Raw genomic sequence first — 15,921 nt, forward strand, 5'->3', positions numbered from 1 at the left:
CACATGGCTGTGGTAGAAAGAAGTTGGTTAAACTGGTAGGTCTTCTGTTTTGGGATGGTCTTAGACAAAGTTGTGATGATGCCAGTGCCTAGCGTCCCTTATTAATAGTTTTCCTTCTGTTGAGTTTTCCTTCCTGCTGAGCATGAGAGTCAAGGAAGTCCTCGGGAGGTACAGGGGGGTCTGGCTGGGGGTCTACGCTAGCTCTGGGTTGCATGTTTTAAAGTTGTGGCTTCCAGCACGTTTTCAAAACACCCACTGCTGGCAGGGCAACATGTTGAGTATGCACTCCCAGCAGACGTGTGCTCATTTACTTGTAATTTGATATGTGCCTTACAGTACCAATGTATTATGCATAAAAATTCAAAAAAGACATATTAAAGATAATGCAGACAGTATGTTAGAATGTTCTGTTAATTGTGATGGTTTCATTACTGTCATTCACTCATGTCTCAGGCACCATTTATGCTTAAGATTCGGTTCCTCGTTACCAACAGTAAACACAAAGTGACACTTCAGATCGTCTTCTGGGTAATTTAAAAACTTTCCAGCTGACTTGTGAGATCTGTTGCTATTTCACTGGTTTTCCCTTGTAATGTGGCTGACTCACAGGTTGGCAGGGTTACCTTTTTCTTGGTGTTCACTTTTTTCATGGGTTCCACCCATGTTTTCTTTTTAGAGAAAAACGTTAAGTCTCTTGCCCCTTTTTGGGATGGTTAGTTTAGTTAAAAACTAGATTCACTCTGTAATTCCACTTACCTAGAGTCATCTAGAGTGGGTCTCACTGTGCTGAAAGAGAACACAGAAACGAAGCTGTCACTGTCAACCATGGTCCACGTGTCCCCAGGAGCCCTTGAGACCCTTGAGGACGTGTGATCATCACTGACGAGTGGACCGAATGAAGGCATGAAAATCGTGGCTTGTAGTGAATATTAATAAATCTTATTTTTGTCTTAATTATATAAAAATAAACATATGGAAAAGTTAATATTTTCTCCCTTCACTCCCTGGATCATCTTTTGCAACCCACAAAAGCTAGAGATCACAAGTGTTGACATGTAATCCAAGCACTGTGGTTGGCTCAGAAAGCCCTTCACAGTATAGCCTCAGTTCATATTCAGCGACAAACCCAGCCATTTGGCCCCATCTGTGGTTTTTCCAGAAGACCGTGAACTTTGAGGGTGGGTGTGGCGTCCTGTTCATCCTGGTATTTTCAGAGCCCAACTCAACGCCACAGCTGGCAGATTCTTAGATCTCAAAGCAAAAGTGCTGCTGTGATGAGTCATGGGCTTTCGGCCTTTTGGGTTGAGGCTGTGCAAACCCTCTGCACACCCAAGACAGTGGGGTCTGGCCCTCCTGGGGGAGGTTTCCACAGACTTCTTCAGGCACCTGGGCCCTGGCATGGGTCTGTGTGGCAGGAGCTGATGGGCAGTTTGGCACCTGCTGGACAGAACAGCGCTGAACAGCTGGGGCAGCCTGAAAACTGCAGTACAGTTTCTTACCCTCTGCCGTCATTGCATCATCCCTGCTAGGTGATCTGTCCCCAGGCAGCACTACGGTGACACCCTCTTTCCTTTGAGGCCTTCCTGGGCCCCCCAGGGGTGTTGTAGGAGACATAGGTATAAAGCTGGAGGGCTCCACCCACTTCCCCATCCCAGCTTCTGTTTCAGGGGCGGGGAAGTGAGGAGCTATTTTAGAGTAGGGTGGGGCAGAATTTCGCTGGATCCTGGAGCTGGGGCATCCTGCGTGTTGTGGTGGGCAAATATGAGTGTCCTGGCTATGGGATCTATTTGGTTTTTGTGCGTTTGTCTCAGTCTCTTGTGTTTCCCCACCTGGATCCTCTCAGCTCCCCTGACCTGATGGAGGCTGGTGGGGTGCAGGTGGCCCCCATGGACCCTGCAGATCTGAGTTGCTGTGGAGAGTGGGGTGGTGCTGAACAGACCTCAGAGGGAGCCTTGTTCTCAGGGCATTAGCCTGTGAACGTGCAGAAATGACAGGCTGGGGATGTATGTAGCTGAGCTGTCCCACCACCCCAGACTACACAGGGTGTATTTGTCAGGCTGGGGCTGGGCTTATCGCAGCTTCACTGGGGTGGAAGTACCTCCGTGGATAGGCATTTGGTACCTCAGCTTCTAGGGCATTTCTCTCTGAGGAGAAATATGTTCTTGTTTTTCTATTCCTGAGCAATCTGAGGAGAAACACAGGGATGTCATTACTGACAACCCAGTGAAGATGTTATGACACCGCTGGGCCCTGGAGTCGATGGGTCCGTTTGGAGGGGGCTGAGGCATACAGACTAGATCTGGCACCGTCCTCTAGGGAGTCAGCATGATCATGGTTCCCTGCTGTAGTTTGTAGGCTGCAGAGGGCGTTCTTTTGTAATGGCTGGAGGCCTGAGGTGTCTGCATCTTGGACATGAATCCACGAGCCGTCGCAAGGCTGCAGCCTCACCCGTGGTGGCCACCCGTGGTAGTGCTGCGTGAATCGCACATGTTTGTACTTCAGGATGCTCTGCAGCTTTCTCAGCACTTTTGGGTGCATTATAACTTCCATAAACATTTAATGAGTGCAAAACGCTGGGGACGCAAGACCGACTTGGTACCTGCCCTGGAAGCCCTTCTTTTCATTCAGTCGCTGCAGTTATCTGTGACACAGGCAGGGAAGGAGGACTCGCCTCATTTTACCACGGGGAAACTGAAGTTTGGAGACACAAGACGACCTGGGCAGGGCCAGAAGCAAGCCTTCGGATTCCAAATTCAGTCCTCTCTTGGCTTTCTACATGGATTTCTCTCGAGTTCAGACGTGGCCCATTTGGGCTGAATCCCTCAACGTCACCAAATCCAACATGCATCACCTTGGTAAGTTACTTTAGCCCCTTCGGCCTCAGTTTCACCCTTTCTAAAAGGAGTTAATGATAATACCTACCTCCTTGGGTTGTTTTGCAAAGGAAAATAAGGTTTGAAACAGTTTAGTTCAGCATTTGAATATAGTAAGCACTTAATAATGGCAGTTATTACTATGATTATTATTGTTAAGACTCGCTGACTCCGGATCTAGAGATACCAGGGATGCGCCCAGGGGCCTTTATACCTATAATGCATGTAACATACCATTAACCACGTTCCGATGTTCCTCACTTCAGTGAAACCCTTCAAAACTGGCAGGATGTACCCATTTGCTAAAGCTGATTACTCAGTTGACTGCAGTTTATGTGAGGAAAGCAAAGCAGCCTTATTATTAGTTATCAGTGTTATTACTGATTATGACAATGATGACAACTGTTCTACTGCTGTTATATTATTATTAAATTTTCCCTACCCATCACTGTACCTCTTACGGCAGGAGACCACTGCAATTAATCAGGACCACATGAGATTAATGTTTTTATTCAAGACCTTTGATTCTGAGTTTATGTCATTTGTGGTCATCATTATTCTCTGATAGGAAGAGGGCCTCTCTTTACCTTTGTCCTGCAAAAAGAACACTGTGGGGCAGACGACATACCCCAGTGCAGAGAAAGTGGAGTCAATCAGGCTCCCTCGCAGGATGTCTGTGGCCAGTGACTCAGCAGTATTATCCCGCGTGCGCAGTACCCATGGAGTGTTATGTAACGATGACGTGCTGCGCAAGCGCAATGGTTAGCCCACGTGGTTCCTGTAGAGGGCGAGATCCTGGCTGGGTCCGCCTTGCTGTATAAGGTGAGCGGGGCTTTTCTGTTGCTGCCCCCGTTGAAGACTGTGTGCTCCGCTAAAGGCTTGTAGGAGATACCTACGGGTCCCGAGTGTTCTTCGGTCTGCCTGAATCCGTGAACCTGCCAGGCCTCCGGCGCCTTGAGTGCCTGTGGTACACTCAGGAAGGTAAGGTTTATGACAAAAAACGGAGACCTAGTGCGGGATTTAAGATGGGGGAAACAGGTGCTTAATAACCAGGAATTCTCGCTAACAAGTAAAGCAATCAAGTTAACACTCCGATGACAGGTCTTTTTCACTGGATGTAGTCCTTTGAGGCAGGTACAGATTGGAGATCAGGGTGTAAATATTAAAGCTGTACTTTAAAGAGAGCCAAGGAATGATAGGAGACCATTAGCACCTTTATATGGGGGCTGGCTGACCGACGCCCTGCCTGGGAAGGAGCCCCTCACGAGGGGTCAGGGAGGAGCTGGCTCTTCCTGCAGCCCGCCCGGTTCACCCCCATCGAACCTTCTCGTTCTTCTTTTGGCACTGGAGGCCTTGGGCCCTCGCTGCAGGAACCGTGATTTCCAACAACATAATCCACCAGCTGATCCCGGCTGGCAAATTCTATTTTTGTAAAGGTACATGATACAAAATAGAAAGAGGAGTATGCTGGGTTACATGCAAAATCTATTTTTTTTAAATTAAAGAAATTTAACTGCTTATTGTACTTAAATGTCCTTCACTTCATTCCTTCCCCTATTTTCCTTCTTTCAAACTCTAGGCGTTTGATTTGGTTGCATTTGAGTATAATTTTCCTCACTGGGGTAGAGAATGTGGGACTTAGGGTGTATATGAATAGGCTGGGACTTCTGATTCTTTCCCCTGTGCTATACTGTCTTGATTTAAAGTTGAGATCAGGGTTAAGTCGAATGTATATTTAATCCTTTAAAGCATTTCCTCCAGACTAAGGGGTTCAAGTTTTTCCGGAACCTTTTAATTTCAGCCATATCCCCCCACCCCCATAAACCATCCATTGCTGAAAAGTTCTTGTGTCTTGGTCTTGTTGATGTAAATACCTATTTTGGGGCTGTGAAGCAGTCATTTGCTTCTGCTGTGCTAGTTCATTGCAGTGAATGTGAACTACAGTTTTGTTTGTCTCATTTTAATTGTGTTGCTGCCATGCTAACCTGAGAATGTCAGCAGCAAGGAGGTATCACTTGCTCGTCACTCTACCTCCAAGAATAGTGGATCTAAACCCCGGCTGCACATTAGAATCACCTGGGAGCTTTAGAAAACACCTGTGTCTGGGCTTTACCTTCAAAGGTCCTTATTTAGTTGGCCTGGAATGGGCTCAGGCTTTGACCCTTTCCCAGCTGGTTCTCATGCATGGTGACAGTTAAGAGCTATTGCGAAGCACAGTCTTTCAGACCATTCTCCCAGACTTAGCTCAGGCTGGCTTCCCCTGAGAAGCTTTTTCTCTCTGCTCCCAGAGGTACCCACTTTCTGTGTGCCTTGTTCCTGGTTCTTATCCCACTTTAATATAATTTACTTATTAGTCTGTCCTCTTTAAGAGCTTTCCAAGATCAGATACCACATTTAAAAATCTTTGAATCTGGGGAGCTTTCTCCCCAGGGTGACTTGGCAACAGCTGCACCTTTGTGGCATCTCGTCTAGACCGTTTACTATTATTATTTTTACAAAATGTTGCTCAAAGATTCACCATGGCTAGGAAATGAAGGGAACCGTTTCTCTGCTTCTATGCTCATCAACATAGAGCATTACACTCTTTTAAAAGAGTGTAAAAGGCATCCCTGCTGGTTAAAAGATTCTGTTAGGTTGAACCATACGAGGTGCCCTTTTTGTAGATCAGAAAGCACTGAATATCATCAATTTCATAAGGTTCAGCCTAATTCAAGGGAAAGGGAAAGAGTGATAGAGTCTGGGGCAGGAAGAGCATCTGTGGCTCATGTTCCTTTCTTGGTCCTCTGTATACTGTGGGTTGGCAATAATACAGCTAGTTTTAATCAACAATGGATAGTAGACTGAATGCCTGCTTGCGGCATTCCCTGCGGCTGCTGCATGATGAGAGGTTTACAAGTGTTTGTGGGGAACAGTCGTGGAATAGGATTGTACAGCTGTAAGTTTTCCTAACAAGCAGGCTGGATGTGGTACCTCTAGAGCTGGGTGAGTAGTTCTATGACGCCAGGGTTCTAAGTTGGCATCTCTGCTTATTCTCTTGGTCTTACCCCCATGGTCACAAGAGGGCTGCAGCAGCTCCATGTAACTATATCCAGAGACAGGAACTCAGGGGTGGCCAGGACTTGTGAGCTGTCTGCATGAACCTTTCTTCCTTTCAGAGAGGAAAATCTTTCCCAGAGCCACACCTCCCAGCAGGTTTTTTCCCTATCTTATTGAACAGAGCTTATTATGAATTTTATTCATAAAATAATCTGGAAAAGGGAAATGTGTTTATTAATCTTAGTTTAAACCAGTTGTGTATGATTCATGGCCTGAAACTGGGCATGTTTGCCAAGCAAACAAATTGAGATTCCATCAGTCAGGAAGAAGGGGTAGGGGAAACGGCCATTGGGTAGACAAGTCACAGTGTTTGCCACAAGTTAAGATGCTTCCAGTTGGTAAATGACTGTTGAGAACATCTTTTGTTTTCACCTGTGCCACATTCCCTGTGCCTCCTTCAGCGATGCACACTGGTTTTCCTTTGGGTGTGGAGGGAGGGGGAAGGGACACTTCTCCAAAGTTCCAGGGGAAGGAATGTGATTTGAGGCAGGCCAGTGAGGCTCAATTCCAGGACTTCTGTTTGAACTTTTAGGAAAAGACACATTCTCCTTACCCTGGGGGTCTGATAGCATGCTAACTCGAATTGTTGGTGGCTATTTTACCTGCCTGCCTGAATGCATGAATGAAACTAACAGAGGAAAGTAGAATGGAAAGATGGTGAGAAACTTGGTCCAAATGAAATTGCTTGAGTCCCCCCCCCGTATGCAGCTATGACAGATTTATACAGGGACTATTCAGTTACATGACGGAATAAATCTGCCCCCCACTCTTTCTCTTCTCTTTTCTCCTCTTTTCTTTCCTTTATTTTCCTTTTCCTTTTCTTTTCTTACGTAGGCTGTTTTGAATTGTGAATGATTCCTGCTAGATACTTGCTAGTACCGAGCAGTGAGGAGGTACAAGCGATAGACTTTAAAATGTGCCATCTAAGGTAGGATGGAAGGTTAGGGAGGATCCTCCTATCCCTGGCTGATAAGTGAGCAGTCTTCGTTATGCTCTGACAAAGCAGCTAGTTAAATTGTTGCCCATTCTCTTTGGGGACTCAGAGCATGTGCCATCTGAGACTGAATCTTTAAAGTACTTGGTAGAACTTTTCAGGCTGTGGAGTGTGTTGCCTACTCCTTAAAGTTCTCAGTGAGCTTTTATGAGAAAGAGAAAAGCTTCTCTCAAAGTCAGTCCGTCTAGAAGTAGAAAAAAAAAGAGAAATCTGTCTGATAAAAGCAGTCCTTTCTGACTTTCATCGCTGAGAGCTGGGTAACAATACACCTTGCAGAATTGGAAGAGTGAATCCTCTGTCTTGTGATGAAGTTTGTTCCAGCAAAAGCAGGAAGACTAGAAACGGAACAGAAGATAAGACTAAAACCAGGAAGGAGCCTGAGCCTGGCTGCCACTCATCCTCGTGGTCATCAAAAGACATCACTGCAGAGTGAAAACCCAAGCCACAGGATGGCAGAAGACATTACAGCGCATGTAACCGACAAAGTGCTCATCTCTGAAACTCCTAGAAACAATAAGAAAAAGACAATCCCATAGAAAAGTGGACAGGATTGATCAATAGGCATTTCACAAAAGAGGATATCCAAATAAACATGGGATAATGCTCAGCCTCACTTGTCATGAGAGAAATGCAATGAAAAAAATAGGAGATCCAACTATAGATTCTACCAGACAGCTAAAATAAAAAAATACAGACCATGCCAGTGTTGTTGAAGATGTCGAACCGTTGGCGCCCTCATACACTTCTGGTAGGAATGTAAATAGGTGCTTTGGAAAACAGTACAGTATTAGCTGTTTAAATTGAATGTGTGCATATCCTGCTACCAAGCAGTTCTGCTCCTAGATATATGTGTGCACGTGTACCAGAAGGCACACAAATATTCTTAGCATTGTTTTTAAAATTAATTTTTATTGAAGTGTCGATTCATGTTAGTTTCATGTGTACATCAGTGAATCTGTTATACATGTACATACATATGTGTGTGTGTGTATATATATATATACACACATATACATACATATATATATATATTTCAGATTCTTTTCCATTACAGCTCATTACAAGATATTGAATAGAGGAAAGGGTGTGAGAAGGGATAAATTTGGGAGTTTGAGATTTGCAAATGTTAGCCGCTGTATATAAAAACAGATTTAAAAAATGTCTTCTGTATAGCAGAGGGAACTATATTCAATATCCTTTAATGATATTTAATGAAAAAGAATATGAAAATGAATATATGTATGTATATGCATGACTGGGACATTGTGCTCTGCACCAGAAATTGACACATTGTATCTGACTATACTTCAATAAAAGAAAAATCAAATATAGTTCCCTGTGCTTTACAGTAAGTCATTGTTATTTATCTATTTTATATATATTATCTATTAATCCTAAATTCCTAATCTATCTGTCCCCCACCCTTTCCCCCCCTGGTAACCACGGTTTGTTTTCTATGTCCATGAGTCTATTTCTGGTTTGTAAATGAAATTTGTATTTTCTTTTTCAGATTCCACATATAAGCAACATCCTATGATATTTGTCTTTCTCTGTCTGATTCACTTCACTTAATACGGTAATCTCTAGGGCTCTCCATGTTAGCAGCATTGTTTTTAATAGTCCCAAATTGGAAAAACCTAAATACCTGTCAGCAGTGGACTGAGTAAATAACTGTAATGAACACTGTACTGCAGTACGTTAACAGGCTATTGCTGCATTCAACAGCAGGACTGAATCTCGCAGATACGATTTTTTTTCCAGTGTTTCTAACTTTATTTTTTCCCTTTTTTAGTTTTATTATGTAGAATTATCGCAGTTCAACTGCACATACACATTATACTGCATGTAAATACATATATACAATATGCTGCACTTTTTTTTGGTTTTCATATATGTACTGATTATTGTTTCTAAGAACAGATTAGGTCTCTAGCTTTTTAAACTTAACATAGTTATCAAAGGAATAAAGCCAACCACAAAATAAGAATCAACAGAATGCAGTAATCCAATCATAAAGGACAAAGATGCTTAACACATATTCAAGAAACCAAAATAATACTTAGTTCATTTGTGTCATTATTATTATTGCTACTATTTTTTAGATTCCTCATATAAGTAATGTCATACAGCATTTTTCTTTCTCTTTCCGGCCCACTTCACTTAGAAGACAGGCTTTAGGTCCTCCATATCAGCCGCAAATGGCTGAGTAGTCGCAGATACAATTTTGAGTAAAGGAGCTTGACATAAAAGAAGGCATCCTGTAGGGTTCCATTTATGTTGGCTTAGAAAACAGGGAGAAATAATACATGGTGTTAGTAATGAGGTGAATGGAGGCCTTGGGGAGCGGGGGAGGGGATAGCGATTGGGAGGGCACACGGGGGCTTCCAAGGGTCTGATGCTGTCGTGTTTCTTGACCTGGCGATGGTTACGCTGATGTGTTCACTTTGTGATAATCCATTTATGGTTTCTGCACTTCTCTCTATGTCAATAACATTTTTAAAAAGTCTTCTAATCATAGACTATGGAAGAAGAGAGATGGTTGTGGGAGTACAAATCAATGATTCATGAAAATAATAATTACCAGAATTCAGGTTTTTTGGGGCACGGCCACCCATTCTCCTTGCTCGGCCCTGCAATAAATAAACTGTGTTCTGCTAAAAAAAAAAAAAAAAAAATTATCCCCTGGGCTGCAGGGCAAGGGCAGATTAGCTGAGCTTTCCCATTCCAGGCTGCAGTTTTGAATTTCACTGATGCAGAGGACAAAGTGGAGGCCATTAAGTTGAGAAGGAGGGGAGAGCCCTCAAGCTGCTGCTAAGAAACAGAACTCCCAGGCCAGAGTCTAGATTAAGGACAGTATCTCTTGCTTTGGTTAATATCCCATGAAATGACCAAATGCAAATTGACTGAAAGAGGGCTAAGTACTGAGCTTCTGAGGGAGTTATTTTGCCAGAGAAATCTCAGCATGGCTAACAGGGCCTGTGATGGCTCAGCCCTGAGGCACGCTGTTGACTCTCCAACCTGTACCATCTGGAGGTGGGTCCTAAAGGATCCTCCCAGGCTCCCCTCCTCAGATGGGGATGGAGGACAGCGGGCAGAGGGGGTCCCCTCAGAGAGCAGAACCAGGGCTGTCAGATGGGCTGGTTAAGTCCTTGCCGTTCTTGTCCAAAGGAACAATGCAGGAGAAGGACTGCTGCTGATCATGGTGTGCTGTTTCCCCTTCTCCTTTCCATTTTATTGTAGCATCCTGTTTTTTCTCCACTCTTGTATACGAGAACACTGTTGTATGTGTTGGGAGTGTTTACGTCTGTCATTTAGTCTGAAGGATGTCAAACTCTGAGGTGTTCTATCCAGACCATGTTGAGAAGAATCCACATGACCCAGAGCCCCTGGTTTGGAGCTGTGTACAAAACAGGACCTAATTTTGGGTTGTCGATGATTGGAGAGGGAGTGATTTAGTTTTTGGATGCATGTGGCTTGCTTATATTATGTTAGGGATACTACAGAAATTGTACAAATGGAAAGAAGGTTGCGTAGAGGTAGCAAGAGGGTAGGGATGGATTGTAGAGCACATTTGTTATTTTTGCCTCCAGTATCAATTTCCTCTTCCTATGATAATAGCACGCTGATTTTCTTTTGGAGAACCATCCCCTTCCGAATCCTCAGACCGTGTGGTGTATCCTTTTCCTTTCGCCACAGTGGTTGATTCAGAGATAGACAAGTGATGGAGGCCAGGGGCCCAAGCCATGAAATTCAGTTTCTGAACTTTTGAGAATCTCCTGGGAGAGAGAAGCTCCCTTTGCCCTGGTGTTTTTAAGATGACAGGACGTTGAGCCCAGAGCCATTGGGAGCTCTCCTGCATTGCATGGGAAATGTCTGCCTAAATGTGGCCAGTAAAGATGAAAACAGGGCAAGAGATGGAGAGGGGCCAAGTTTGATGTCGTCATCCAAGCTCTGATGACAATTAGACTCCTGTACCTTTTCATTGCATGAGCCACAGATACCTCATATTCTGCCTGAGACCACGTAAGTTGGGTTTCTGACACGTGAAACTGAGACTCCTACAGTCATGATCGGCTATAGGAAATGCATAAACACTTCCCTACACTTTGGGTATGTGTGGTGACCTGCACCTTCCCTTAACTAAATGAGGGGACAGTGGCTTTTACCGAAACACCTAACTTTCAGGAATTAACGCAGTAAAGGGAAGACCTAGTTGAATGTATTCTTTGGTATCTTTGGTTTGGCATCCAAGGCCTGAGGGACTTGTCCTACAGCACATCGCTAACGCACTGCTTGGTACTACGAATCCCCCTTCCCCCCTCCTCCCAGGTGAGTGACATCTGACCATCCACAGTCCAGGTACGCCATGGTGAACCTCCAGCTGAGTCAGTCCATTAATGCATGCATGTCACAGTGATGGTGGCGTGTTCTGAACACATGCACATATGACAGCAGCATGTTCCACCCGTGTTAGAGGGGTGGAGGCAATAGCTTTGTCAGTCGTCACCGTTAGATCTAGGATGACGTGGGATATAGCAAGACCAGTGGTGATCAGGGTCAGGGTCAGGGATCTGTAGGCTGAGGAACAAGGGAGTAAAATAGTGAGATTAAGGAATGTTGATTCCCGGGAGTACAAGTCGAAGGAGCCAAAGGCTGGGTAGAAGAGGCATCAGCATAGGAGCTAGAAATCACAGAACAGGAGTCAGGATTTGGCAAGACAGAGAAGACAGGAGACAGGGATGCTTTGAGGAGACACTGGGCAGGCCTGTCATCTCCTGGGGGATGGAGTTGGTGCTACTCAAGGCAATTTCAAAGGGTGGCTGCCTGAGCTCCGTGCTGCCACTAAGGTATCACCAGATGCCTAGAGGGTACTCGGGTGTCCCTCTTGTCCTCCACTTCAGCTGATGGGCCGTGTCTGACGTCACAGGGTGCTCTAGGTAGGAGATTAGGGTGGGGACATAGCAGATTCCCTTACCCACAGTTACCTCTCCTGGTTTTTTTTTTTTTTTTAAGAATGTTTGGGATTTTGAAATTTGTAGATACTAACTAATACATAGAATAGACAACAAGCTCATACTGTATAGCACAGGGAACTATATTCAATATCTTGTAGTAATCTGTAATGAAATAGAATATGAAAAGGAATATATGTATGTATATGTATGACTGAAATATTGTGCTGAGCACCAGAAATTGACACAACATTGCAAACTGGCTATATTTCAATTAAGATGCAAACATTCTGGTGGTTTTTTTTTTTTTTAATCTTCCCACCAAATTTGAAGTTGCAACTCCTCAGCATCTGAAACAATGTAGACTGAAGTAGGTGCTCAGAAAACTTGGAGTCTGAAGGCTCCCTCCGTGTCTGTGCACCCTGCATGTTGGGTAGGTGCTTGGGGGGGAATGAAGAATCTGGCACAAATGCGCCTGCCGGGGTCTTGTGCTGAGCAGGCAGGTGTTGGGGTGGGGGCCCGCTCCTGCTGCCAATCTTGGGCTGATGTACGTTACAAACAACTGCTTCTGTTTCACACCCATCTGTTCAAGGAATCATTAGAGCCCCTAAGATGATTTTTTAATCCTGACAGAAAGAGAAAAAGTCCTGTTTCTTACTGCAGGAGACTTGACTTTCTTCATTTCATAAAAGCAACAGCGAAATGACTGCTGAATAAAATTGTGAACTTTTCCTGATGGTTGTCACTAAGGCAGCAGACCCTAAAACAGAGGCTGGTGCTGATAAATACTGAGTCAAATAGGGGCTGGTACTGGTAAAACAGGTGCTGATAGCAGGTTCTGTTGGAGGAACATTTTGTGCACAGTAACTCCCCTCTATATATTTATAGAACAACATGGTTTTACAAAAAGCCTCTGATGGCATGTTATATGGAGTTTCATGCAAAGTCATTTCTAAAAAGACTTTTAAAGTCATAGCAGATTATCCTTGATATAATGTTAATTGTTAACTGAAAAAAAAAAAAGCACAACCGAAAAGCTGAGAATTATGTTTTATTTGGCGGACTTTCTGAGGACTTAAAGCCCGGGAGGCAGCCTCCCAGATGGCTGAGGGACTACTCTGAAGAGGTAAGGGAGAAGCCAGGATATATAGAGATTTTTTTCAACAAAGACCAAGTAGTAGGAACATGAAAAGATTACTGGCTTTTTTTTTTCCATTGTAGTCAGTTACAATGTAAATTCCTGGTTTACAGCATAATGTCCGAGTCATGCATATATATACATCTATTTGTTTTCATATTCTTTTTCATTAAAAGTCATTACAAGATATTGAATATAGTTCCCTGTGCTATACAGAAGACATTTGTTTTTTAAATCTATTTTTATATATAGTGGTTAACATTTGCAAATCTCAAATAACAAAATTTATCGTTTCCCACCCCTTTTCCCCTGGTAACTGTAAGATTGTTTACTGTGTCTGTGAGTCTGTTTCTGTTTTGTAAATAAGTTCATTTGTCTTTTTTTTAAGATTCCACATATAAGTGATATCATATGGTATTTCTTTCTGGCTTGTTTCATTTAGAATGACAATCTCCAGATCCATCCATGTTGCTGTAAATGGCATTATTTTATTTTTTATGGCTGAGTACTATTCCATTGTCTAAATATACCACAACTTCTTTATCCAGTCACCTGTTGACGGACATTTAGGTTGCTTCCATGTCTTGGCTGTTGTATATAGTGCTTCTGTGAACATTGGGGTGCATGTGTCTTTTCAAATTAGAGTTCCCTCCAAAAGATTACTGTATTAATGAAAACCAGACATCTCAGGTTAATGAATTTAGTGCTTTTTCTATGTATAGGAAGATGCAAGAGTCTGGGTTCTTTGAAATCATTCCTTTGATATGTACCTTAGCTATCTAGGGCCAGTATCCTGCTCTTTCCCATCCTGAGTCCCCTCAAGGTGCACCACTAGGGGTGGATGCAGTGGCTGAAGGCTTGGCAGTGCTCAGTCCATTTGTCTCCATCTGGAGTTCCCTGAGGCAGTAGTGGCGGATGGCTTGATGGCAGCAGCATCCTTTGCTGATACGGCAGGCAACATTTTTTCATCCCCACAATCAATAAAACAGGCTAAAATACATAAAGTTTGTACAAAACTATACATATATGTCCACACACGCATACACATTTATCTATGTCTATGTCTACATACTTAAAACACAAACAAAGTTAATAGGAAATGTCCAGTGTTCATAGTGGTTACCTTTAGGTCATGGAATTAGAAGTGATTTGGGTTTTCTTGTTTTGTAATTTCATATGTTCTATAATGATTATGTATTGTTTTTCTACATGATTATATATTTTAAGATCAAAATATGAAGACGAAATTATTTTTAAAAAATAGTTACTAGAAATCTATAAATGAAAATAGTGTATTTGATTATGTCCCGTGTGGGTCGTATCACAAACATCCCACATTTTAGAGACTACCCAACTTGTTTATGGTCATCCAGGAAGCTAATGGTGGGACTGAGAATTAAGTTTGGGGAATTGTGAGGGTCTTTGCTGTCTTCCCGAGAGCCCTTGCCCACGTGCCTAAGGAAGAGGACTGCTGACATCATTATTTCACAGCTTGTGTGTCGTTTGCGGGGACAGGAGATAGAGCTGCAGGTGGACGTCTTCCAGGGACGCAGCTCTCACTGCTCCCACCTGCAGTGGAAAGCAGGGTGAGTCTGATTCGTCACAGGCTTTGTGAATATTGGTTGCCAGCTTGTAGTTCAGAGCAACTGTTCAGTTTTGTTCTTTCCCTGTGTTACACTGAGATGGAATTGTTCATTGGCACAGAGAAACTGACTGTTTCCACTTTGATGCATCAATCTGCGTCAGTCTGCCGGTGTATTTATGTATCAGCGTATTTGCAGGAAAGTCTGTATGCAGGAGGAAGTGTGGCAGAAGAAATGAATTCAGGTTTGGGCAGTGGGTGGATGTGTAATTGTATTATTCCATCTTCTCAGGCTGGGGATTTTGCTTTGAGGCAAGAGTGCTATCAAAGTGGTCAGTGCTGGCAAGATGAAAGTGTTGTCTTGGAGATGTGCCTCTTCCAGATTCACTCAGAACCTCAGTGACTCATGCTGCCCTTCCAAGGTGACGCTCAGACTCTCCTTGAGGGGGCAGTTGGTGGAAGAGAACAGAGAGGTGAATGAGGTAGGGAGGCAGGGAAAATTACTTTCCAGTGCCCATGGAGGAGGTCTCCCTGTGACCTCTCTGGTGAAAATAAAGAATCCTTTGGCTATAGTTAGGCCTAATCTGCTAAAAGTAAGACTTCTTTCTGGTAATGGGCTCTACCTTCATGCCTTACCAGGAATGGTGGGCAAAAGGAGGGGTTAAAGGTAGAATCCTAAATGTCTACAGAAAGACCCACAGAGGGGAGTCAGCTTGGCCTCAGTCAGCGCCTGCTGTGTGCTGACCTCGAATCATGCTGTGGAGGCACAGAAAGCAGTTTCTCTTCTGGGCCAGAGGAGGTTGCACCTCTGTTAAGTCTGGAGCTTGAGCACAGCTTCTGCCAAATGCATCCTCTGTCGTTTTCCCAAGCGTGGAGTAGTGGCTTCCAGGAGGAAGGCTGGAAGGGGGCTGGAGAAGTTGCTGCAAAATCTAGCCTATATCAATAATTATTTATATGTTGTTACTATTTTCTTGTGGTTACATCTCCCTTTTTATTCCTTTTTTTCATCAGCACTGCCTGAGATTCGTCTAAAATTCTTTTTACTTGAAACACCAGGAATTAACTTCTATTGTAAAGCTGTAATAATTAAACATTATAGTAATGGCAAAATAATAGGAAAAAGAATCAATGACACAGAAAACGTCATCTGAAATGTAAGCGACTTCCAGGATGACATCATCTGTCTGTAATGTTCTCTCTACTTCCTTGACTTTAGAAAAAAATTGTGGTAAAATATGCATATGTATACTGTTATATTTTGTTTGAGAAGTTTCTGTATGCTTCTC

General features: G+C 43.5%; 1 long non-coding RNA gene across 4 annotated transcripts in view; it reads left to right on the plus strand.

Moving 5' to 3' along the window:
* LOC105083941 (uncharacterized) overlaps positions 1 to 15,921 on the plus strand; it is a 103,374-nt gene that overhangs the window by 48,531 nt on the left and 38,922 nt on the right. The window contains exon 1 of one of the 4 annotated variants that reach the window (XR_006721435.2): positions 3,637 to 3,854. The exons of 2 other annotated variants lie outside the window; for them this stretch is intronic. This is a non-coding gene — a long non-coding RNA (uncharacterized LOC105083941). Of the gene's footprint in view, positions 1 to 3,636; positions 3,855 to 15,921 lie in introns of those variants that run through there. One more of the 4 variants, XR_836652.3, reaches the window with a different exon arrangement.

This window comes from Camelus bactrianus, chromosome 23 (assembly GCF_048773025.1).
Source record: "Camelus bactrianus isolate YW-2024 breed Bactrian camel chromosome 23, ASM4877302v1, whole genome shotgun sequence".
In the NCBI taxonomy this organism is placed as follows: domain Eukaryota; kingdom Metazoa; phylum Chordata; class Mammalia; order Artiodactyla; family Camelidae; genus Camelus; species Camelus bactrianus.